This window comes from Elaeis guineensis, chromosome 1 (assembly GCF_000442705.2).
Source record: "Elaeis guineensis isolate ETL-2024a chromosome 1, EG11, whole genome shotgun sequence".
Classification (NCBI taxonomy): domain Eukaryota; kingdom Viridiplantae; phylum Streptophyta; class Magnoliopsida; order Arecales; family Arecaceae; genus Elaeis; species Elaeis guineensis.
The window spans coordinates 144,447,149-144,472,593 of NC_025993.2; the positions used below are offsets into that span (position 1 = coordinate 144,447,149).

Genomic DNA, 25,445 nt, shown 5'->3' on the forward strand with positions numbered 1-25,445 from the left:
ATGATTCTCTAATCATGATGCATCCAAAACTTGATCTCTAATTCATGAAGCTCACCGTATCTGGGATATTGCTCCAATCCTTAGTTAAGCTAAACCCACCATTTGCACAAACTAGATTTCTGATTGGATCCCTCACCGTATCCGAAATATTGAACCCAACCCATCCTCTAATCCGTAGCATCCAATGCCTAATGGACATGGTTGCATCTTTCCGGTGTAATTGAGCCACTGTAACCAGCCGAGAACAATCAACCTCGGGAAGGGCCCGCACATCCACAATGGTGGAAGACCTATACTTAATATTTTCTTAGAAAGATTTGATTTAGGTCTCTTTAAACTTGACTTGACATAGTCATTACAATTATGACTAACCTAGTGGCATGGGTCAACTCGAATTGTTAGCCACCTCAAATCAGAACTGGGTCGACACATATGGCCAGGTAAGTGAGACCGGTAGGAGGGATATGCCATTAACTCGACAAGAATGCATTCGAGTCGAGTAGCTCCCAATTAAAAATCAGTCGGTCATATCTGCCCAACTTACCTTAGACACCAAATTGTCGAACCAGAACTAATTGGATTAGCCTACAATCTAGGCTCTAACCACTGAGCCAAATTAGGTCTTAACTTGATTGAGTCACATCTAAATATAATTCGACCTTGACCCAGACTTAATCCTATTAGGCTGGTCAATTATTAGCTTTCATGATCCCATCTAACCAACTCTTGATTCGGTTTGATCAACCGCTAGACTTAATTGAGCTACCCAAGTCTGAACCCAATCTTATGAAAATATCTTAGATCTGAAATTTTCAATTTTAGACCTAACTTAATTTCATAAGCTCAATACATTAATTAAGTTTGGGTTTATAAACAAAGCATGTAAAATAAATCCTAGAGTTTCAGGATCTAGGGTTTTGCAGAAAAGTAAGTTTTAATTTCTGATTAAGGATGAACGCGCGGCACCCCTACACGTCATATAAACATCCCATTGAATGGGAAGAGAGGGTCTTAAAATCCTACTTTATTCTTATGACCGGACGGCCATGAGGAACACCTTAATCAGAAATATAAATTTAACTACAAAACTAGTTAGATCTAAATTAACATATCATATATACAATTTAAGATCTAACTAATACATGCTTTGCATACATCTCATGTATCAAAAATCAATCTAATTAATATGCTTTCAGATCTGATACATCACATGTAATATCTGAAAAATAGAATTTAAATTGAACTATTCAAAATAAAAACTATTCTAGACAAGTTACTAGAACAATTCTACAACTAGTCTAGGCATGCAACAGATCAATTTTATGAAATAATTAAAATTTTATTTTTTATTTTCTAATTATATTATAATAATTATAATATTAAAAAAATAGAGAATAAATTATATTTAATTTATATTTTAATCTTATTAAAATATAAAACTTAAGACTATTCATGGATTCAATTAATCCTAGTCTAGTTATGCATCTCATGCATGTTAGATCTTCTTAGATTTAATTTTAAATATTTTGATTTCAGATCCTATCATATCTGATGTGATATCTGAAATCATTTAATATTAGATAAATTAAAATTAGATCTAAAATAGATCTGAAATAGAGCCAACAACCTGGCTCTGATACCACTTGAAGAAAAAACCATCTTTTTTCTGTGTAGGATATTCCAGATTTCATCAAATCTGAGATGAAATAAATTAAAATTAATTATCCTATACTATTTTAGATCTAATATCTATTAGATCTAATTTTATTATCTGATATTTAAAATTAAATCTAAAAGTATGAGAAATGTAGACATACCTCAAGGGTAATCTAATTACCCTGTAGATGATCACAGCACTGCCTGAGGTTCTGATATAGCCACGCAAGCACTTGGCCTCTACCAGTATCCACTTAGGTAGAATCTAGAATGTCTTTTCCTCATAATTCTATGCTCTAAAAATCAGATCAATATCTAATTTGAAAGTACTTCAGAACTCCTTCTGAAGTTGGAGCAGCAGCCTGTCGAAGATGTCCTACAGCCTTCTGTTCCAGGCGTCACCACGCCTTGTACCTTTGCCAGATGAACGTCCAACTTCTTGGACATGAAGAGGGGAGAAAGAAGAGCAGGGAGGATGTGGAGAAGAGGGGAGGGGGTGGCAGCTAATAGGTTTTTTTTGCATAAAATAAGTTCTAACACAAAACCCTAGGTGCAGCAGGGTTTACATAGATCCTGTATGCTGCGCAGTGCCACATCATTCGACCAATCAAAAAATTCCAATAAATTTTAAAAAAATTTTGATTGGTGGAGTGATATTATTTGATCACATTAGATAAGAATCTCCATGCTCTCTCCTATGTTGGTGCCAACATTGGATAAGCACAAATAAGGTGGCGCCAAAGAGTCCAAGTTTATCAGGACTCTTTGGTTCTTATCCATTTGGGGTGCCCACTTAAATCCAATTGAGCTCACACCATAATCTGATTATGGCACCCAATTTTGAAGTGGTTTGGATATGTGGACACTCCACAAAAATCCTCCAATGAATCCTTTTCAGTTTAAGACCCATATGTCAACTTTTGACAGATATCCTAAAATAAAATTGGCAGGTGCTAGAAATTAGCAGGTGTTGTCTTAAATTTATCTCATGAATTAAGATAAATCTTTTTTGAGCTGGACAAGCTTCAATTAGACTGAGAAAAATCTTCTCAAGGTTCTTTGGATGAGCCAGATCATATTTGGCTCAGTAAAGACAGAAAAGATTACACAAGGAGAAAGTTAGGCTCAATCGAGTGCTAGCACGATTTTCTTGAACCTAATTGGATCTTATCCAAATCAATTGGGATAGCCCAATTGATGACATCCAGATCCTAACCCTTATTTGTGTGACCCAGTTAGGTTCAATTCTGTATGGTAATGAGACATGTCGTGATCTCATCATCGACATCATCGAAATTTCTTTCGATAGACTAGAACTCTTCTGATTCAGACAATTAGAATGATCGATCATCAAAATCATTCTAATTGCTTTCAAAATTTACCAGTGATACTTAGCAGTACATGGTGGCAACCTATCAGAACTGAAGATGAACCTCTTGATGCAGCTACCTGTGTGATTGAGTTCCTCTATCATGAGTCCCGACTGAATTAGGGTTAAGGTGAACTCGTCAAACCCAACATCAGTCATATGAATCAATCGATCGATCTGAGTCCGATGTGAAATCCAATGAAAAATTCTTTTCCATTATTTCACTCTATCATGGCCATGGGCTTAAGGACTCGATCTTTCGATCATCATAGGACTACTCCTCTCATCTACCGAGGTTGATAGATCCCATCTTGGTGCGATCTGGTTCCTATAATGGATATGCTACAGCCAACATACACCTCAAGATTCTGAATGGCTAAGAGATCGAGTTATGGTGTAGTCAAACTATAACACACTCAAGGTGAACCGTCGATGCACCTCAGGTCAAAGAACTAGACATACAACTACAGCATCGAGCTAGTCATCGACGAAATGGTAGACTTCCTTATGACTGCTCGAGGTGGTCATGCTCAGTACTCTCGTTCTCAATGAATACCTGTACTCTCACTCTGGTGTCTCCACACCATAGACTCAAGACTCATCTATCCTAAGGAAGTGATCGCATACCAACCTTTCGGATCGATCACCATCCTCGTGATGATCCTATGGTCAGGAGCAGTTTATGAGTTAGTTATGTAAATTCATACCTTAAATTTTTAACTCTTAAAAATATGAATTTACATTCCTACTAACTCAAAGGATGTATCGCAGACACAATGTACACAATGTGATAGAAGAATAATTCTTTTATTCATTTATAGTCAAAATTATAAATTTGCCCTTAGATCTGTATAGGAATGTGTCAGTCGATCTGGCATCTAGGGCACACATCTAACAAGAGATAGGCATAAGACATGACTTTCATCCTAAAGAGCTTTCTAATTATAAAGTTTATATACCTCCTGTATATTGCATAATGTCCACTTGATAGCAAGATCTTTTTATAACATTTGTAAAGAATATCAAGATTCTTGATGGATATGCATTGAATATTCTAAAATGTGTAAATATCAAAGAGAGAAAAATTTCAAATCTTAAAAGTCATGATGGTCACATTTTGATGTAAGATATTTTTTCATTGGTTTTAAGATTATCAATGTCAAAATAAGTTGTTGCTATTATTGCTCAATTGTCATTATTTTTAAGTCATCATATTCTAAAATCCTTGATCTATGAGAGCTTGATCAATTAAACTCTGGTGTTACACTTACATTTTATAAAGAAGATCTTTCCCTCTAGATTTTTCACTATCATAGTTTATTTACTTATTCATTTAGCTGCGGAAGCGAAACTTGATAGATTAGTATACTATAGATGGATGTATCCTATTGAGAGGTGATATTACTAAACTTCATAGTTATAATTTAAAAATCTTTAGTATAAGTAGTGTCATACTTATATTGATAGTTTAATAAAATTTTAATTTTTGAAGGTATTTGGTATGTTTAAAAGATTATGTATGAAATAGAGCTTATTGTTGGAACCAGATCTAGGGTTTCAGGGTTAGATCTTGAAACTTTTTCAAGATCATACAGCGGAAGACTAAAATAAATCAAAATTTATTTTTTAAAACCAGAGAATCTCTAGATCTAAAATCCTATTACATGATTATTACATAACATTAAATCAGAAATTAAAATATATAAATATAGCATGAACTACATGTTGATCATATCAACATGTTTCTATACCACATCTAATGTATGTATTAAACAATAGATCAGATCTATTACCTTGCAAGTTAGATGCTCTAACCTCACTGATCCGAGCTTAAGGATGATGTTGCAAGCCGTATATGCATCCGGCCTCTAGGAGTCGTCCACACGAGCCCACGAATCTCGATCAGAAGTCATGCTTCAGAAAATCAGCACAGTATGCTAGTACTGCGCTGATCCTTCTTTGATGGTTGATCAGGTGCCTCCTTCTTCTTGATTTGGACTCTTCCAAAGATGGAAAGTAAAAAGAGGAGTTTCAGATCTGAGACGCTCTTAGAAAACTCAAGATGGAGGGAGGAAAGATATGAAAACAAAAAACCTTAGAAGAAGACCCTCTTCTTCTTCACATTTTTCTCTCTAGACACCCTAACTTGCGTCTTTTATATCTTCATGACCCAAAGGTCTTTCTCTCTAATTTTTGGATGACACAAAGGACTCTCAAATATCTATCTTCTTATAAAATTTTATGAAGAAACTCATTTTATACAGAGAGATATGATAGAGTCCTTGTCTAGGTCAAATACCTAGTCAAGGCTTATCCAAACATAGCAAGTTAAGGGGCGCCCAACTCTTGAGCACCTCCTCCATATTTTCATACATGGATCATCAGAAAAGGGTGCACAATATATACCCTAAAAGCCATAAAAATTTTAAAAAAAATTTGGATAAATTCGGTGCAAAATTGAAAGAGTTTTGGATTTCTAAAACTCTATCGCATAGAATTCGAAATCCAAACTTATTCCTTTTTGATTTGATCCAAACCACCTTCCATGTAAGAAAGAAGAGAGAAAACCTTTTGTGAACGTGGGAAAGACCTGGGAGAGGGCTTTTATCGCACAAAATAAGTGGAGATTGGCGTTGAATAAGAGAGAGGGCGTGGGGAAGGTTTATGTGGCGCAAGGTGGAATCCTAGTCTTACTAGGATTCTATCTTATGACTTGTTTTAATTTGGTTTCCCAAATCAAATTAAACCAAAATTAGATCAAGCTAATTAAAATAGGTCTTAATCTAATTAAGAACTAAATTTAATCAGATTAAATTAGATTTAAATCTGATTTAATTTTCTAATCAAATTAGAAATTAGATTGACCTAAGTCCTAGTTGAACTAGGACTAGTTTTTTCTTGCACTTGGCTTATCCAATAAATCAATTGGACTTGATCCAATCAAGCCCAAACTAAATCTAATTAAATCATATTTAATTAGACTTAATCTCAACCCATTGACTTAATCAAATTAAGTCAATTAGCAATCGAATTGCTAATCGATCCTCCTGCAACACTTGCACTGGGTTAAATGTCAATCGTATTGATCATTTAACCCTAGAATGATTCTTAATCGTTGATCAACCATCCGATCGGATCATGAACTCTAATGTGTGTGACCTCATAGGTCTGAACCTAAGTCGGTAGCATAGGAATAAATTTTTATACCAATCGAAGTGACCATCTAGCAATGGTACCTGACGACCGGATAGGTCGAATGTATAGAACAACATCCTTAGAACCCATGCGGATATAGTTTTCATATAATTCATCTCCTTGACCAAAATGATCATAGGACACCCCAGAGTTCAACTGTCAACTCTGATCAGGTTGTCCACATTGTATTTCAAAATATCAAATCCATCTGATGGATTATCCAGGCCAAGATTTTGCTAAATTGAAATACAGTGACTCATTCTTCTCCAACTCTTGGAGTGGTCAATCCTATCTCGATCACACTCTGACTTCGCAAGTACTTGACTGTGTCCAGAAGCCTTCCATCCCTGAATTAGAAATTCAGTTAGTCCAGTACCAAAGCACAGTGAGTTGCTTGCAAGTCACTGAGGCGATCTAAAGTCTAAGGGACACTTATACCTATATCCCTTCAGAGACATTCTAGACAGCAGAATACTCTGGAGTTGGTCACCTTCAATGATGATGTACCCTTACATCTCACCTGTATGCCATACCAGTGTCTCCACACTCCTTGGTTAAGAGGACAACCAACCCTATGGCCTACAGCGACTTATGCTCGATAGATGCTGTCGTCCTTATTAACAGCTTATCATTTGGTCGTGAATAGTTTTAAAGACTAATCGATAAATCCTCTCTTTATCGAACTTAAATAGTCCTAAGGACTTCATCATAACAACGAAGTTCATTAGAAGATGAAAGCTTATGATGAAGATGCCAAATATATTTTATTTATTAACAAATTAATTACAATACTTGGTTGCTCAACCGTCAACAGCTTGACGATTGGCTTTTTGGGACATATTTCCCAACAACTCCCACTTGTCCTAAAGCCACTCGGCATAGTATCTAATACCCATCTTCGACTTGTGGTTGTCGAACTCCTTTATCATCAGGGCTTTAGTGAAGGGGTCGGCTAGGTTCTCCTTTCCGTCGATCTTCTGAAGGTCGACGTCACCTCGATCCACGATCTTTCGGATCAAGTGGAAGCGATGCAAGATGTGCTTCGTCCGCTGATGTACTTTGGGTTCTTCGCCTGAGCTATGGCACCAGTGCTGTCGCAGTAGAGCAGGATCGGACCATCGAGGGAGGGTGCTACTCCGAGCTCGTTGATGAATTTTCTCAGCCACACAGCTTCCTTCGCGGCATCCGATGCTGTGATGTACTCCGCTTCACAAACAGAGTCTGCCACAGTATGCTGCTTGGAACTCTTGCAGCAGATGGCTCCACCATTCAGAGTAAAGATATAACCCGACACGCTCCTGCTGTCATCATGGTCAGATTGGAAGCTGGAGTCTGTGAACCCCACAAGTTTCAGATCTGACTCGCCATAAATCAACCATTGGTCCTTAGTATTTCTCAAATACTTAAGGATGGCTTTAACCACTTTTCAGTGATTTTCTCCAGGATCAGATTGGTATCTACTCACTACTCCTAGTGAGTATGCCACATCTGGTCTTGTACATGTCATGGCGTACATGATAGATCCCACGACTGAAGCATATGGGACTCTACTCATACGCTCTCTCTCTTCAGGAGTTGTCGGACAATCCTTCTTAGAGAGAAAAATTCTATGGCCTATCGGTAGATAGCCCTTCTTGGAATTCTCTATGCTGAACCTCTTCAGCACAGTGTCTATGTATATGGACTGGGATAACCCAAGCATCCTTTTAGATCTATCCCTATAGATCTTCATCCCTAGGATGTAGGATGCTTCACCCAAGTCCTTCATGGAGAACTGTGATGACAACCAAACTTTTATTCCCTGTAGTACGGGGATGTCATTCCCGATTAAGAGAATGTCATCCACGTACAAGACAAGGAATACCACAACTGGACCATTTGCCCATTTATAGATGCAGGGCTCTTCTCCATTCTTAATGAAGCCATACGTTTTGATCACCTTATCAAAACGCATGTTCCAACTCCGAGAAGCTTGCTTCAGTCCATAAATGGATCTCTGAAGCTTGCACACCTTGGACTCATCTGTGGATGTAAACCCCTCAGGTTGTATCATATACACCTCTTCAGTCAGCTCTCTATTTAGGAAAGCTATCTTTACATCCATCTGCCAGATCTCATAATCCAGATGGGCAGCTATTGCAAGCATTATTCGAATAGATTTGAGCATTGCCACAGGGGAAAATATCTCGTCATAGTCAATACCATAACGTTGACGATACCCCTTGACGACCAGACGGGCTTTATAGGTCTCCACTTTTTCGTCTGTGCCCCTCTTCCTTTTGAAGATCCATTTACACCCAATAGGTTTAACCCCTTCAAGTGGGTCAACCAATGTCCATACATCGTTGACCTTCATGGACTCCATTTCGGATTTCATGGCTTCAAACCATTTCTCAGAATCAGGTCTCTACATTGCATCCATATAGGTGATCGGATCCTCATTATTCTCATCAAGTTCGATGGGATCACCATCCCGGATCAAGAAACCATAGTATCTGTCCGACTGACGTGGTACTCTACCGGATCGTCTTAATGGTGCAGGTATATTGGGCTCCGAATATGATCTAATCATATCTGACTTAGGTTCAGCTATTGGTGTCGGTCCTTCTACCTCTTGAACTTCATCAAGTTCAACCTTAGAGGCAACGGTTCCTTCACCAAGGAACTCCTTTTCTAAAAAGATTGCCTTAAGGCTGATGAACACTTTTTGTTCATCAGCATGGTAAAAAAAATATCTTTTTATCTCTTTGGGGTACCCTATGAATGAGCATTTGTCAGACCTAGGTCCAAGTTTGTCTGTGACTATCATTTGACATAGGTCGGGCACCCCTAGACCCTAAGGTGTGAAAGTACTGGCTTACGTCCTGTCCATATCTCATATGGAGTCTTAATTACAGACTTACTTGGAACCCTATTTAACAGATAATAGGCCGATTCGAGTGCATATCCCCAGAAGGATATCGGCAAGCTAGCAAAATCCATCATGGATCGGACCATGTCTAACAGAGTCCGATTCCTCCTTTCAGACACACCATTATGCCGTGGTGTTTTTGGAGGAGTCCATTGGGAGAGAATCCTATTCTCTCTTAAATATGTGAGAAATTCACTAGAAAGGTATTCTCCTCCTCGATCAGATCGAAGAGTTTTAATACTCTTCCCAGTTTATTTTTCTACTTCACTTCGGAATCGTTTGAACATTTCAAATGAATCCGACTTATGTTTCATCAGATAGACATATCCATATCGGGATAGGTCATCTGTGAAAGTTATGAAGTAGAAATATCCACCTCTAGCACTGGTGCTCATGGGCCCGCATACATCAGTATGTACTAGGCCCAAGAGCTCAGTAGCTCTCTCACCTTTTCCAGTAAAAGGTGACTTGGTCACTTTACCAAGAAGACAGGACTCACAGGTTGGAAGTGATTCACAATCACTAACTTCGAGGATTCCCTCTTGAGTCAACCTGTTTATTCTGTTCTTATTTATATGACATAGCCTACAATGCCATAAGTAGATATCTGACACACTATCTAATCTAGGGTGCTTGCCAGTTGAATAGACTATATTAACAGGTTGTGATAACATATACACACCATTGTTCAAATATCCATAAAAAATAGTAACACCATTCTCAATGATATTACAAATTTGTTTCTTTATTGAAATTTCATAATCATTTTTGGCCAGAAGGCCTACAAAAATAATATTTAAAAGAAACTGGGACAGAAATGATAATCATTAAGAACAACGATATGGGATTCAAATACAAGTTTCAAGATTTCTAATGCTAGAACTGGAACTGATCTTCCATCTCCAACGTTCAGGAACCTCTCGCCTTGCTCGAATCTCCTACTGACCTGCAACCCCTGCAACGAATTGCAAATATGGTAAGGGCTACCGGTATCCAATACCCAGTCAGTTATATCACAAATAGAGAAATTGTAAGGAGTTATCATATAAATACCTTGCCCAGCAACAACTTGCTGCTTTCTCTGCCTGTTCAGGTCTAGGGAGGCAATGTACTGGGGATAGTTCCTCTTCCAGTGCCCCCGCTTCTTGCAAAAGAAGCATTCAGCTTGACTCTTATTGGGTTTGATCTTTTTGATCTGACACTGCACAGATCACAGATGTCCCAGCCTGAACTTGCACCTTCTTCACTTTCTTCTTCTTGTTCTTCTTCCCTTTCTTAAAGGGTCGAGAATCAGAAGACGAACCTCCCACTAAGTTCACCGACTCCTTATGGAGTTGGTGATCTTTCTCAAAGTTCTGAAGCAACCCCAGTAATCCGTGGTAGTTTACTTCAGGCTTTGTCATTCTATAATGAGTGAGGAATGGGAGATAAGGCTTGGGCAGCGAGTTTAGTATTGCATCTTTCTCAAGCTGCTCATGCAAGGAAAAGTCGAGCTTGCTCAATCGTTCCATCAGCTCGATCATGTACAATACATGATCAGTGACAGAGGCACCATCCCGCATTTTGGCGTTGAAGATGGCACAACTAGTCTTGTGCCTCTCCACGTCATCGGGTGTGCCAAAGGCATCCTCCAACACTTGAAGCATGTCCTTTGGCTGAGCCATCTCGAATCTGCGACTGAACTCGTCGCTTATAGCAGCCAGCATGATACAGCGCACCGTGGTCCGATCACTGAGCCACTTCTGGTAAGTGTCTCTGACTGTTCCACGTGCATTGACAGCTGGCTCCTCAGGTGCAGGATCCATTATCACATATAGGATCCGTTCATGCTCCAGGACTATCTTCAACTTTTGGTACCAGCTACCGATGTTGGATCCCACCAACTTATCATTGTCCAACAATGATCGGAGCGATAGGGAAGTGGCCATATCTGCACAAAAGAAAATCATAACCTAATTAGTAATTGATTCATTAAACCTAAGGATTTGGAATTTAATCGAAAAGTTTCTCCCACTATTTTATTCGAATTGGTAGCCTCTACCTCCAATTCGAGGAATTACCCTAATTCCTTAGTGGGTACTAGAATCCACTTAGACTGCACACAAGCCCAACTTTGGTTGGCCAACCCATGTACATCTAAGGGTAGGTTCATAACCAATTATTTTTCTAAATAATTTTTAGTAATTTTAATTTTGCCCCAGAGACCTAATCAGTAGGCTTTGGCCTACACTGTAAGGATCCAGTTAGGTCCAACCATTAACATGATCATACTTGGTGTATCTAACCAACGAATGATTAAGCCCAACTTTGGTTGGCTCACCTAACCACCATTAGAGAGACACTTCCAAGTCGTCATATGATGAGTGATAATTCCATTAGTCAACAAGCACCAGGCCTTTGGGTCTGCAATGATTATTGAGTTAATGGACTCATTATCAAACACCTTAATGGGAGGCAATGACTCAGTTATCTCCATAACTTTGTCATTTTAAGAACCTAATAATTTTAGAGAATTTAAATAATATAGAGGATGAGGTCAGATGAACCAGCTTATCATGATCCTCTCACTGGCTTCACCAAGTCAGCTTAAAGGAGACCATTAAAAGGGCTGGTCTAGGAGCACCTAAATCAGTCATACTGATTTACCTAGCTGACATGGGTCAGCTCGAATAGTCAAGTGATCTGATCAAAATATAATTTCACCAAGAGGCCAGGTAAGTTCGATCAGTGGGAGGGTCTGTCAAAGCTTGCCTTAGACACTATCAGAAATGGCCAGGTAAGCGGGCTCCCAATTAAAAACCACCGGTCTGGTTTACCTTAGACACCAACTGGTTTAATTAGTTTCGATTAGATCAACCTAACAGTTCGTGCTAGATCGCTTAACCAAGAATCAAGTCCATTTGATTCTCGTTAAAGACATGGACTTGACCAACTATAACTATTGTAATTGATCTAGAGAATCCTTGACCTAATCTAAGACAACAATTGATTAGATTTAGTCAATTCTCTAATTAAGTCCATCTTTAATCTAACCATAGGTCTAACCCAATTAATGGACCTAATTTTCACTAACCCATTAACCCAATGTGTTATGATTTGTGTCTTAGGTTCTTCAATTCACAATCCAAGAACCTAATCAAACAACTTCTTAATTCTTAATTAAGTTTTGGGCTGAGGGTTGGGTTCGGCTTTTCAAAAAATAATTTTTATATTTATAAAATAATTTTATAATATGATTCTACCAACCATATTGCATGTTTGATTCGTAATCAAGATACAAGTGAATTAAACATGAAACTACATTAGATCTAATCTAAACAGGTTCATGTAATTGAAATAATTTCAACTTTAAACAATTTCTTTGCACAAAAATTATTAACAAAGTGATTTTATTTCAGATTTAAATATCTTTTAAATCTAGTAAATTATAAATTTAATCTAGATCATATCTAATAAATTTATGATTAAAGATAGATCAACACAAACTAGGACAATCTTTGCACTGTAAGGGGTAAACCTTACAGCAGGACAACCTTGCAGTTTGTGATTGATCTAAAATTTTAATTTTAGATTTAATAATCAGATTATAAATTAGATCTAATCTAATATATAATCTAAGCATGTATAAATAATCATATAATAAAGAACCTAGGCTCTGATACCAATTGTTGGAACCAGATCTAGGGTTTCAGGGTTAGATGTTGAAACTTTTTCAAGATCATACAGCGGAAGACTAAAATAAATCAAAATTTATTTTTTAAAATTAGAGAATCTCTAGATCTAAGATCCTATTACATGATTATTACATAGAATTAAATCAAAAATTAAAATATATAAATATAGCATGAACTACATGTTGATCATATCAACATGTTTCTATACCACATCTAATGTATGTATTAAATAATAGATCAGATCTATTACCTTGCAAGTTAGACGCTCTAACCTCGCTGATCTGGGCTTAAGGATGATGTTGCAAGCCGCACATGCGTCCGACCTCTAGGAGTTGTCCACACGAGCCCACGAATCTCGATCAGAAGTCCTGCTTTAGGAAATCAGCACAGTATGCTAGTACTACGCTGATCCTTCTTTGATGGTTGATCAGGTGCCTCCTTCTTCTTGATTTGGACTCTTCCAAAGATAGAAAATAAAAGGAGGAGTTTCAGATTTGAAACGCTCTCAGAAAACTCAAGATGGAGGGAGGAAAGATATGAAAACAAAAAACCCTAGAAGAAGACCCTCTTCTTCTTCACGTTTTTCTCTCTAGACACTCTAACTTGCGTCTTTTATATCTCCATGACCCAAAGGTATTTCTCTCTGATTTTTGGATGGCACAAAGCTCTCTCAAATCTCTATCTTCTCATAAAATTTTACAAAGAAACTCATTTTATATAGAGAGATATGATAGAGTCCTTGTCTAAGTCAAATACCTAGTCAAGGCTTATCCAAACATGGCAAGTTAAGGGGTGCCCAACTCTTGAGCACTTCCTTCATATTTTCATGTATGGATCACCAGCAAAGGGTGCACAATGTATACCCTAAAAGTCACTAAAATTTAGATAAATTCGATGCAAAATTGAAAGAGTTTTGGATTTCTAAAACTCTATCTCATAGAATTTGAAATCCAAACTTATTCCTTTTTGATTTGATCCAAACCACCTTCCATGTAAGAAAGAAGTGAGGAAACCTTTTGTGAATGTGGGAAAGACCTGGGAGAGGGCTTTTGTTGCACAATATAAGTGGAGATTGGCGTTGAATAAGAGAGAGGGCGTGGGGAAGGCTTATGTGGCGCAAGGTGGAATCCTAGTCTTACTAGGATTCTATCTTATGACTTGTTTTAATTTGGTTTTCCAAACCAAATCAAACAAAAATTAGATCAACCTAATTAAAATAGGTCTTAACCTAATTAATAACCTAATTTAATCAGATTAAATTAGATTTAAATCTGATTTAATTTTCTAATCAAATTAGAAATTAGATTGACCCAAGTCCTAGTTGAACTAGGACTAGTTTTTTCTTGCACTTGGCTTATCCAATAAACCAATTGGACTTGATCCAATCAAGCTCAAACTAAATCTAATTAAATTATATTTAATTAGACTTAATCTCAACCCATTGGCTTAATCAAATTAAGCCAATTAGCAATCGAATTGCTAATCGATCCTCCTGCAACACTTGCACTGGGTTAAATGTCAATCGTATTGATCATTTAACCCTAGAACGATTCTTAATCGTTGATCAACCATCTGATCAGATCATGAACTCTAATGTGTGTGACCTCATAGGTCCGAACCTAAGTCGGTAGTACAAGAATAAATTTCTGTACCAATCAAAGTGACCATCTAGCAATGGTACCCGACGATCGGATAGGTCGAATGTATAGAACAACATCCTTAGAACCCATGCGGATATAGTTTTCATATAATTCATCCCCTTGACCAAAATGATCATAGGACACCCCAGAGTTCAACTATCAACTCTGATCAGGTTGTCCACATTGTATTTCAAAAAATCAAATCCATCTGATGGATTATCCTGGCCAAGATTTTGCTAAATTGAAATACAGTGACTCATTCTTCTCCAACTCTTGGAGTGGTCAATCCCATCTCGATCACACTCTGACTTTGCAAGTACTTGACTGTACCCAGAAGCCTTCCATCCCTGAATTAGAAATTCAGTTAGTCCAGTACCAAAGCACAGTGAGTTGCTTGCAAGTCACTGAGGCGATCTCAAGTCTAAGGGACACTTATACCTATATCCCATCAGAGATATTCTCGATAGTAGAATACTCTGGAGTTGGTCACGTTCAATGATGATGTACCCTTACATCTCACCTGTATGTCATACCAGTGTCTCCACACTCCTTGGTTAAGAGGACAACCAACCCATATGGCCTACAGTGACCTATGCTCGATAGAAGCTGTCGTCCTTATTAACAGCTTATCATTTGGTCGTGAACAGTTTTAAGGACTAATCGATAAATCCTCTCTTTATCGAACTTAAATAGTCCTAAGGACTTCATCATAACAACGGAGTTCATTAGAAGATGAAAGCTTATGATGAAGATGCCAAATATATTTTATTTATTAACAAATCAATTACAATACTTGGTTGCTCAACCGTCAACAACTTGACGATTGGCTTTTTGGGACACATTTCCCAACACTTATCCCAAAGGCTCAATTATGGAAAGATATATTGCTGAAGAGTATTTGACATTTGTTCAAGATATCTTGAAAGTATAGAGATCATTTTTAATCAAACTAAAAAAAATTATGATATTATCGATAACTTAGAAATTTATAAGTTTTCATCTACTAAAAGAGTTTTGGGAAAGATTGAAAGTGTGGTTCTTGACAAAAAAATTTTGGCACAAGCCTATCATTATATACTACTTTATAGTGATATAATATCTTAGTATCATAGATTAGTATAGTCATATATGTTAATTTATGTCATTATCATAATATATAATATTTTTAAGCAATGAATTATATTTTTTGTAGTGAATTTTTGGTTGCTCAGAGATGAGCAAACCATAGTATTCAATCCAATCCAAGGATTGAACAATGATGGTTGATCGAGTTAAATGACTTTTTAAATAGCTTAGTCATATATGTGAGGGAAAGGATTGATTCTAGAATATATTTATTAACATCAAATAATGCATTAACAATTTTATCATGGTTTTTAGGCATCAATGATGATAGAAAGTAACTATTCAGATGAATTAATTGTCATTGTTCAAGATCGTAATAATATTGTCAATAGATTTAATGGTTTCATGATTAATGAATTTAAATTTCATATAAAAGAACATAAAAAATTTTAAAAAATCCAGAACAGTGGAGTCATGATGGAAGCATATGGAAAGACTTATTATGGTGTACTTATAGATAATTTTGAGTTGAATTATTATGGAATATTCAAAGTAGTATTATTTCAATGTAATTGGGTGGATATAAACTTACCAAGAGGCTTGAAGCATGATATGAATATGTTTATACTTGTAGATTTTTAAGATTGATATATACTATTGCATTATTAAAGGATGATCCATTCATTTTTTTTATCTCAAGCTCATCAAGTATTTTTTATACAAGACTTGAAAGATAAGAATTGGACTGTTGTTGTGAGAATAAAATCTAAGGACTTGTATGATATAAAAAAAGGATTGGAAGTAGAGGACGATGAGATTTATACATAGTGTATACCTTACAATCTTATCTCGACTGATGATCTAAATGCTACGAGCTTGGTTAGGATGGATATTGAAGAAGAAAATATTGACTAATTAGTATGAGATATTTAAGATGTCTACATTCTATATGAAATATTATATTATAGTATCATGTTCATTTAGTAAATCTTATTTCTTTTTAGCAATTCAATCAGTATTATATTTATTATTTAATAATGTATGTTAACTGATTTTTATTTCTATTCATGAATGCTAGGTGTCATTATGCCTTGATGTAGACAATTTGATAATATTGAGTTATAGACTTCCCATGATGGATCGTGTTTGGATTAGCCCCGATAGTTGAGGTGGTCACAGCAGTCTGAGATCTATCTTGAAGAAAAATTAGGTGATTTGCGTATAAATTTTTCATCACATTAAAGTAAGCAGTGAAAGATAAATATTAAAATAATTTTAATATTAAAATTATGCCTTGATCTAATTAAGGAATCATCTAAAGATCGATTAACATGCATGAATAAATTTTTGACATAGATCTGAAATCAGAAATAAAGAGGAAATATTGATTACCTTAATTACTTTTCCATCTTCTTGTCAGATTGGATCCTACGGATGCCCGGGGGTTTGTCGGAGCCACGCACGTACCCGACCTATGTTGGTATCCATAAGGAGATAATCTGATTAAAGCATCGAGGCTATCGGAGTACTAGTACCTTGCAGACCTCGCTTCTCGTTTGGATCTGGATCTTCTTCTTTTAGATCTTAAAAATAGGATTGCAGCACGAACTCTTTGCGTTGATCTAACAGGTTCTCTTTAGGACATCTAGAAGAGAAGAGAAATGCTTTCTCCTTCTCTCCCTTTCTCTTTGATGTCTCTCTCTCTGATCTAATCTAAGGAGAATTGGGCATGGAGATGTGGAAGAAAAGTGGTTTTTTAGCGGTGAGAAGAGAAAGGAGAGATAAAACTTGCGGCAAGATCTCTTTTCTTCTCAAACCTCATGCACGCCCACCCTTTCCTACTAATTTTGTCGCACAAAATTCTGTCAATTCCCATGCCCACTTCTAGATAAGGATCTGATCTAATGTAATTCAAATCAAATTAGAATTTGATCCTTATCTAGAAAGATTCCTAATTCAGAAGGGGAGGTGCTAACTTGCACCTCCTCTCCTTTCACACATGCACAAGAGAAGGGCATGAAAATCAGCACCCCACTCTCTCTTTCTATGTGAAAGATGAGAGAAAAGTCCAGTAAAAGTGGGCTTAGGTGACCTATTTTGATTGAGTTTAATTTAGATTTAACTTGAATCCAATTCGAGCTCGATTTGAATTAAATTCGAAAAGATAGTCAAATTGATCCAATCAGGATTGAAATCCTAGTCTAACTTAGATAATTAAATCCAATTAGCCTTAAATTAAGTCAAACTTAATTTAATTTAATTTAATTTAAATTAATTAAGATTTGATGCATAATTTAATCAGGTTCAATTATATTGCAACACTACAATTAGGTCCCTTATGCTAACAATTAGCAGTTTCTAAATTTGTAACTCTTACAAATTGATCTAAATAATCAATCCAATTGATAATTTGATCGTGATCCAAGCTATTGATCAGGATGATCTCTATTTATGTGTGATTCTTCAGATTCTATTCTGTCTGGCAGTGAGATATACCGTAATCTTCATCACAGTATCATCAAAACTTCTTTTGATGGATTAGAATAATTCCAACTCAACCCAACTAAGATTGTTGATCCGAAAATGATCATAATAGATTCTCACAATCTATTAGTGATGCCTAGTAGCATGTAATGGTAACCTAGCAGAACAGAAAGATAAATTTTTAGTTATCATGTGATCAAGTTTCTCTATTAAGAGTTTCGACAGGATGCAGGTCATGCAACCTCGTCAAACCCTAAGCATCTGTCATATACTAGACTTAATTAGCTGGAGTCCAATCATGAATCCTATGGAAACTCATTTCTATAATCACACTATTGTGGCCACAAATTTATTGACTCAGTCTCTTAGATTGCATAGGACTACTTCTCAACTACTAAGGTCAATAGATCTCCTATAAGTACACTTCTACTCCTACAGTGAATCTACTGCAGCCAACATCTACTACAAGAATCCATATGGCTAGAGATCATGTTTATGTGTAGTTAAAGTATAGAAACTCTACTGTGAGCAGTCGAAATATTGCAGGTCAAAGAACTACTCACACAACTGTAGTATCAAGAAATCACTAGTGAGTGAGTAGGCATCCATGTGACTTTTGATACCAATTGTTGGATCTTAACCCCTAACCAACTTTCTAAAAGATAATTGCCCAAGAAAAGGTAGGGTTTATTAGTCTTTATTAACCACACAGGACCCAGCATCCCTGAGTTGATCTGTATCAAGCCAGATCATTCTCATGCGGCAGGCTAGGTGGTCAGTCCCATTTAATCCCTACCAATCCATAAGACTTGTTGCCATATTATCAGCCATCTTTTGGCTATCATCAACCACCCTCCAACTGGCAACCCCTCCCTGGGTCCCATCGAGTGTGCGCTGGCGTATGGCCAACAATCTTTCCCCCAATGACACTCGGGGGGCCTGTTGAGTTTCGAACCTGCAACCACATTCTGATACCAGTTGTTAGGATCAATTTGGATCTTAGAACTAGGATGAATTTGATCCTAACACATTCTTGATCACGCTCAATACTATTATTCTCTAACAACTATCTGCACTCTTGCTCCAATATCCCCACACTATAGACTCAAAATTTATCTATCCAAAGAGAAGCGATCTGTGTCTCAGTCTAGTCAGATCAATCACCGTTTCCATGATGATCGTCGATTGGGAGAAGTTTAAAAAATAACTATAATGACTCATGTCTTAAATTCTCAACTCTTGAAAATATAAGCCATTGATCATTAACTCCTTAGATGATTCTAGGATACATTATTTTAAAATAAAAATAATTATTCATAATTTTTAATTTCAATAAATTAAGTATAAATATATATCTTAAAAAATTATAATGTATCAGTTAATAATTGACTTTTTAGATTACACATCTAACAATATCCCACTTGATCTAAAGCCAATCTACTGCAAACCTAAGTCCCATCTTCTTAAGATGGACTTTAGTCTTTAGCTGACTAAATGGCTTAGTCAATTGGTCCACCATATTTTCATGGGATCTACTCTCTTTATCCTAATATCTTTCATGTCGAGGTAGATGCGTATTATTAAAAGTCATCTTTTCCATGTGCTGGGTACTCTGGTAAGACCAAGGCTCCATTAGCTAAGGGCTATGATACTAATATTGTCACTATGATGATATCTCATGACATCAATTGCAACAAAGATACTTGGACTCGAAGATGTTACCTAGCATTTTTGAAAATGGTGACTAACTCAGCTTCTTGCAATGATTGATTATTTGAAACTCTTCCAACCTATCAATTCTCATATTACACACATCCTGATGTAGACTCTCTACCATCAGTGTTAGACATAAGATCTAAGCATGTGTACCTATAAATCCTATAACTCAAAATTTTTTTTTCAAAAATCAAGAACAAATTCTTAGTGCTTCTCAAATACCTAAGGATGTTCTTCATAGCCATCCAGTATCATACACTTGGATTCGACTGATTTCTACTTGTGACGCTCACAGCAAAATCAAGTCCAGTGCATTGCATGGCATTCATGAGACTCCCTATGGCCGAAGCATAAGGGATGTAGCTCATGAGCTAAATCTTCTTAGATGTGTTTAGACATCTTCTTGGAGAAATACATACCTTGCTTAAGGGGTAGAAGTCTCCTAATAGAGTTTTCGTGCTGAACCTCTTCAGCACCTCCTTTATATACTTTACTTGTGAAAGGCTTGGTATCCTATCAGATCTGTCTCTACAGACCTTCATTTCTAGATGCTTTCCCTTGATCTTTCTGGAGGATTCTTTTTAACAACTCTTGACCAAAATTAGCATGGGAACAACTTTTCCAATCAGGAGAATCTCATCCTCCCACTGACCCATTTGAAAACTCAAGGTTCCTCTTTGTTTTTGATGAAATCAAATATTTTGATCGCATCAATCCAACTCCGAGATACTTGCATTAATCCAAAAATGAATCCATGCAACTTGTAGATCTTGTGATCTCCATCATTGAAAATAAAATCCATCAGGCTTCTTCAGGTAGATATCTTCTCAAGATATCCATTAAGAAAATAGTTTTCACATCCGTCTACATCTAATTCCCTTTTGTAGATCCATTTACATCTAATAGGTATCATACCCTCTAGTGGATCCACTAAGATTAGATTTGGTTAGAATGCATCAAGTCAACCTTTGACTTTATTACTTCCATCTATGTTTTGGAATTGATGTTGTACATTGCCTCATCATAAGTCTTAGGATCAACTATTTGATCTCTATCTCTTATAAGGAACACTTCCTCTACATCCTCTGAAAGTACATCTAAGTATTTTTTATGAGGATGGGAGATCTTACTAGATCTATGAGATGGTAGAGGTCCTACACTAACTGGCTGAGAATGAATATGTACAATCAAATCTCTAACTTGTTACTCTTTAGAGACTTTCTCTTTGAGCTCAATTTTCTCCCACTACCACCATCTCCAGTAAACTATTTTCTTAGAATATGGTATGATGGATCATAATCACATTGTAGTCCACTGAAAAGTATAATTAGTATCCTCTTCAACAGATTAAAGTATGTCCCTAAAGAAGTAAGGATTAGTGAGTGAGCCTCATTATGGATCGGACCATATCCAATAAGATCCTAATCCTCCTTTTCGATACCCCATTGAGCTGAGATGAACCAGGAGTCCATGTAAGACTATACCATTTTCATGAGATAATTCCAAAATTTCTTCTAAGGTATATATCTCCTCGATCCAATCGAATAACCTAAAGAGGTTTTTCATCAAATGGGCCTGTATGTAGTGGTCCTCTCTCATGTCCCACAAGAGATAGTTTGATCAATTTTTTTTGAAGGTAGAATCCACAAACTCAGAATTTATGCGCCAAGGAGACATTTTCTTTTCAAGTTTGTATATCCTATCCTCTTCAAAATGACTGTCACACCTTCGATCGAGATTATGAGTCGAAGGTCATGGCAACCGCCGCATACTTATAAAAAACTCTCCCCACAAGCATGCAAGGCATCTTATCACGCTATCATAAAATAACAGCAGAATAATTAGTCAATAATTTAAATTAAAAATATAAAAATCTAAATTCTAACTTAATATCTCAATAAATTCAATAATATTTAATAGACCTTACATCAAATTCAATAAGACTTTCAATCTAAAATAAAAGTATGGAGGTTCTGCTTCTAATTACTTTTTCATTCATATCTTGTATCTTTTTAATTTTTTAATATCTATAAAATAATAAAATAAGAGATAATGAGCTAGACAGCCCAGTAAGAAATGATCATTTTTAATAGATTTCATCAGGTATTAAAGTAAATAATTATTTATAAAAAATAAGCATATAGAGTTTATCAATTCAAAATTAATTTTAATTATGCAATATAGTTCATGCTAAATTTATTTTTTTAAAAAAATTCAAGTTTCTTTCGAAATTTTAATTTCTTTCATTCTCAAGTTCTTTTCATCAACCATGAGCTATGATCATATTTTTTCTGTGGTAAGGTCATAACACTGCATATCATCTTACGGTGAGCTACGAATCATCTGGTAGCAAAATCTTTTGGAACCGCTGGTCTCGCTAGTGATTTATCGCTGATCTTTCTGACGACATAAATCTTTAGGATAAATCAGTTGCCAACGTATTTGCCCTCATTGGTGGGGTCTTTTACTAGTCAGATTGTTAGTTCATATCATTCTTATATCAAAATTCTTCATAATTCATATTTTTTATTCTAGTTCGATAGGAATACACATAATCATGTGGTATCAAAATCAATCAATATAATGTATAATAAAATTAATATATTCAATCATGCTTCATCATAACATTTCAAAATAAGATATTTTTCATAATAAAATATCATTCATCCAATTCATGCATCATTTCATAAATCATGTTATAAAAATATATTATAATTTATCAATAAATCTAGAAAAAATGAAGTATTACTTACCTCATACGTATTCCAACAAATTTACATGATTGTAAAAATTTTCTTCCAAAATCTTTTATTCATAAATCATATTGTGATATCCCATGATCAATTCTAATAATTAGAAAAGACATGAATAATTAAGAACGATAGAATTGATGGATATCTATATCCTATAGTCTAGATTGGTTCGATCATCTAATTTCATCCGATCAAAAATCCAACTAAAATATAGATGGTCCAGAGTTTGGCTACTAGATCAAATTAGATTTCAAAGTGATAGGGTCAAGATTCTTTCATTGAGTTCATAAATCAAGTAGAGAGAAAAAGTCAGAGGAGAGAGAATTCATGAGGTATAATTCAAATTGATCAGGTGACACGATCTAACATCTCGATTGATCCAATTAAAATAATCTAATCAAGTCATAGTTAAATCAGTATACAGATGATTTAAAATAAAATTATGAATGATCAAATCTAGTGGTTCGTGATCTGATCAAGATGGATGCTAGCATGCTGTCCAACGACTATAGATCAGGATGCTTTCACTAGAATCATTCAAACTCATCATCACTCTTCTCATAATTCTAGAAAATCTTAGGAGAGAAAAATAATCTAGAGAGAGAAAATTTTAGAGAGAGAAAGTGGAGAGAGATACTAGAGAGAGAAAGAGAGGAAAGAGAGAGGATAGGAGAGAAAGTCTATTTCTTTATTTTTTTTCTTTTTATTTTTTTTCTTTTCTTTCTTTCTCTCTTTTTTTTTCTTTTTTTCTTTTTCTTTCTTTTCTTTTTCCTTTTCTTTTTCTTCCTTCTTCTTCTTCCTTCATTTAAACAGAACAGGGGACCGTGGTTCTCCTTTTTATTTTTTGGATCGAAATTTGCATCTGACATGATGGTGGCCGACAGCTATGATAGCGCAGTCCAAGAAACCCATACTGACGGTCGACGGTGACCATCGACATCGAAAAATCAAAAAGAAAGAAGGGCAGAAACAATCGAAATAAGGGATGATTTTTTTCAAAAAAATCCAGCGATTGTCGATCGAAATCCATGATCCAAATAGTTATAGAAGATAGGAAAGAGGGTAAATCAGCAAGGGCCGGCTTTGTACCTATTTCTCTGACGACATTTGGGGTGAAATCCTGCAACTTGGTGAAGAGGAAAGCGGCTTCTTTCTGACGACGATTAGCAACCGGAGTTCATGGGGTCTGAAGGGGAGGGTTGGCCTCTCTTTAAAGAGGATCAAAGGAAGGAGTCCGACTCCTCCCCAGCTTCCGTCTCCGTCGTGAAGCCATGCGCAACAGGACTTATGCTGGGAGTCCGATTCCCCCACACAGCACGTGCACAGCACGTGTTGACCATTTTTTTTATTTTTCTATGCTTTGAGATCTATGCTTGTGGGGGTTGGGATCAAGTGGATTAGGTCCGATTGAGCTGGATATTACATTCTTCCCTCCTAAAAAAAAAATTATTTCAAATTTTTTTTATCAAAGATTTTCGAACTTTATAGTTTTATAATCATGATCTCATTTCTTATAAGAATAAAGTTCAATATCTCATGACTTGACTCTTCTTATAGATGATCGAAATCAAATCCATCTCTTGTAAATGGAAGAAAATCAACATCTTAATTTTAAATAAGAATTTTATTTTTTTTTCTCATCAAAATATCAATCATTCTTAATTAATCAACCCATCATAAGATTGGATAACATGCTTATATGAATCATATGGTGACATCCCAATCAGTCAAAATTTGAAAATATTTTTTCTTATTTGTGCTTTCAAAGGTTAGAGATTCACCCTTTTAATCTCATCTTTGAATTTTTGATATTTTAATTCTCGATGCAACTTTATCATTAAATCATTTCATGAAGAAAAGATCAATATCATCGATGTTGATTCGAATCAAAATCACTATTTCTGATCATCAAAATTAGTCTCTTAATTCTAGATAAGGATATCAAATTTTTCATCAAAAATTTTTAACTGCTCATGATTTGATCAATTTATCATAAGATTATAAACAAATTTTACTATACTCTCCATAGATAAACATTTGAGTATAAAAATCTAAGATCAAAATCAAAGATCGATAAACCATCTCAATTTTTTTTTTAATAGATAAAAAAGTATAAGCTTCAAATATTTCAAGTCTAAGATCAAGAATCAATGGTCCACTCATCCAAGATTCAAGATGCTAAAAATTTTTTTAGCATAGTAAAGAAGAGATCGACTTGTGAAAATCACATAGTGACACCAGATTATTCAAAATCAAAATATCATCCTTTCCATTAGTGATGAACTTTCTCTATAAGGGATATCAAATTATATCTTCTATTATAAATTCTTAACTTAAAAGATCAATATTGTTGACTAGCTCAAATAATCCAGGTCATCATCGCTATGCACTCTGAACTAAACTATCAAAAGTTCATAGGATGTAATAACTTTCAACAAAATATTACTTCGTATTGAGAAGATTCAAAATTTAACTTCTAAGTAGATTAAAAGAAACTTTCAAGTCTCATCTCTAATACGCATCGAGCACATTTATCTAAATCAATCTTTAAGTCAATTGACATCCCAAAACCATCATATAAGTTTACTATAATTCAATATGAATCAAATCTTAATTCTCTTGTCAATTCAATGCGACAATTCTAAATAAAAATCATGTAAATAAGATCAATAAGAAAAATCTTATGATACTTAACCAAGTTAGGACTTAAATCAAAACATATAAATAGAACTGACTCAATCATCTCTTCTATAATTTTTCTCTATTGAGATCTTTAACATCTATCAAAATCTTTTCATAATAATCATGCAAGCCTTTTAAAATAAAATCTCTATATAATGCCAAATTTTGTCAAGGATCTCAATAAGAATGTCAAAGAACTCCAGATCAGTTCCTCAATCTAAAATTTTGAATTGCAATTTCATAGTTATCCCAAAATCCCAAATGGCTATAAATATAATCTTTTATCATGATCTAAATACA

General features: G+C 35.5%; 1 pseudogene; it reads left to right on the forward strand.

Annotated features, from left to right (window-relative positions):
• The window catches only part of LOC140856611 (uncharacterized), a 31,478-nt pseudogene extending 14,873 nt beyond the window's left edge, over positions 1-16,605 (forward strand).
• Positions 16,606-25,445: the final 8,840 nt, after the last annotated feature.